This window comes from Cebus imitator, unplaced genomic scaffold (genome assembly GCF_001604975.1).
Source record: "Cebus imitator isolate Cc_AM_T3 unplaced genomic scaffold, Cebus_imitator-1.0 Scaffold234, whole genome shotgun sequence".
Lineage (NCBI taxonomy): Eukaryota > Metazoa > Chordata > Mammalia > Primates > Cebidae > Cebus > Cebus imitator.
In genome coordinates this window covers 2,268,546-2,270,942 of record NW_016107549.1, presented here as the reverse complement: position 1 = coordinate 2,270,942, position 2,397 = coordinate 2,268,546, and the positions used below count along the sequence as shown (strand labels likewise).

Genomic DNA, 2,397 nt, shown 5'->3' with positions numbered 1-2,397 from the left:
AAAAAAAAAAAAAAAAAAAAAAAAAAAAAAAAAATGTAACATCCATATAAAAAGTTTCTTAGTTCTGTTTCCAAATTATTTTACAAACATTTCAACATCTGTGTTACATTAGGTATATATTTTTGTTGAAAATTTTGTTTGAAAAATTGATAACATGCCAAGATTCCCCTCAAGGGACATTTTTTTCCTCTTGTGAGTGCAAATCACCTTAGATTTCTCCTGGGGTTTTAGTATTGATCTTTAATGTTCTGGTTCTCCCATTTGTTTCCTGAAATGTAGACCCAGAAAAATCATTATCATTTAGAAAGTATGGAAAACTTACTGGATTGTAGGTTCATTGTACACTGTAGCCACGCCTGATCAATTCATGAAAATACTCCCTTTCTATATTCCAAATTTTGGAACAGCATTGATGGCCAAGAAACACTTGTTCTCTAATTGACTAAAAGAAAAACATATCCTCACCTATAGAATTCAAGTGCTGATGGCATCCCATATCACATCTCTGTACAGATTCTTCAGGGAAAAATCCAGCAAAGCCCACTCCTCCTGGATGAAGTTCCAGCCACATCTTCAAAGACCACCAAGCCGTGACACATCCCAGATATGTGCAGAGGAGGACAGGTGAGACTGACCTCACTGGGCCTCTAGACTCAATTCATGAGACTTCACATTGAAGCAATGTCGTCGTCTGGGGTAAATACCTGTGAAAGTCGTTGTCTTATGGCCACGGAAAACTAGGACCTGGAGACACAAAGAGTGAGGTTCTAAGCAGAAGTTTAATAGGTAAAAGAAAGAGATGAGCTCTCTGCTGCAGAGAGAGGCATCCCGGAGAAGTGGGTTGCTGCTTCTCCAGTGAAATACAGAGAGTTTTATACATGAACTTGAGGAGGCAGTGTCCGATTTACATAGGGCACAAAAGATTGGTCAGACCAGGTATACCATTTGCATAACATGTGAGAATCTGGCCACCCCTACCATAATCTTTTATTATGCAGATGGGTTATCCACCTGGCTGGTGCCATGTTGCCTATTCCTTTAGTGTACACATGGTGACAAACGAAAGGGATGATGAAGCTTCCAGGTTGAACAGGTATGACCCCGAGGTAGCCCTTTTCTGTTGGCACAGCTTTTGGCATTCACCCGTGCAAGCTCCCAGCTCGCTTATCTATGTTTGCGGCCTGATTTTTCAGGCTGCTCTCTGTTAGAAAAGAAATGATTTGGGGGCTGCTTTTTGTTAAAAGGAAAGCCTTGCCAAGGACTCCTTTAGCCTCACTATCTGCCTAAATAATTTCTTTCTAGCTCTTGTATCAACATGATTTTGTAGTCTCCAAACATTTATTCTACAACTTGGTCGAACTTTCACTCTCTTGTCTATACTAACTTCCACACATAATTCTATGCTGCTAGGTCGCCCCAAATTTTTCTTTGTAGAGTCAAACTCTAGTACCTGTCATAAGAAAGTCCTGCTACCTGGTGTGCAGAAGAGAGTTAATATTAGTGGTCCTCAGACTGCTTATCCTTTGAAATGGCTGATCACAAAGTTTGACATTTACTAACCTATTAGGAATAATGAAATCAGTCAACTGTCAAAGTCTTCTAACCAACACAGTGATGGCTTGTCTAACGTACATAAAGATTTTCGAAGTGTAATATTCCAGACAGCACAGTGTTAGCAGAGATCAAAGGAAAGGAGAATGTCTTCGATGGGCCAGCAATTTTGCATTATGCAAAATTGATTAATTTCAGGGGAGGCATTGTACAGTGAGTGGCAGAATCAAGAGCACCTTATTACATAGGACAGGGACAAACATGTAATTAGGAAAATTCATCACCTCTACTTATGGGCAAATCAATTTATTATAGACTTAATATAAAACATAAAACCAGAACACTTTTTTTTGAGACAGTCCCAAAAAAAAAAAAAGACAGTCTCCTGCTGTTTTGCCAGGCTGGAGTGCAATGGCACCATCTAGGCTCACTGCAACCTCCATCTCCCGGGTTCCGAACGATTCTCCTGCCCCAGCCTCCCGAGAGCTGGGACTACAGGCACCCATGCCCAGCTAATTTTTGTATTTTTTAGTAGAGATGGGGTTTCGCCAAGTTGACCATGATGGTCTTGAAATCCTGACCTCGTGATCCACCCATCTCAGCCTCCCGAAGTGCTGGGATTTACTCAGCACTTCGGGAGGCTGAGTAAATGCCCAAAATTAGCCAGGTGTGGTGGCACATGCCTGTAATCCCAGCTACTCAGGAGGCTGAGAATTGCTTTAATCCAAGAGGCAGAAGTTGCAGTGAGCCAAGATCACGCCACTGCACTCCAGCCTCAGCCTGGGACATAGAATGAGACTCTGTCTCAAAATAAATAAAAGAATAATAAAAAATAAAAGAGTAAGC

The 2,397-nt window shown here is 41.1% G+C and overlaps 1 long non-coding RNA gene across 1 annotated transcript in view; it reads left to right on the top strand.

Moving 5' to 3' along the window:
- Positions 1 to 1,308, top strand: part of LOC119466852 — a 22,812-nt gene extending 21,504 nt beyond the window's left edge. The window contains exons 2-3 of the long non-coding RNA XR_005195343.1: positions 514 to 624; positions 999 to 1,308. This is a non-coding gene — a long non-coding RNA (uncharacterized LOC119466852). The remainder of the gene's footprint in view (positions 1 to 513; positions 625 to 998) is intronic.
- The last annotated feature ends 1,089 nt before the right edge of the window (positions 1,309 to 2,397 follow it).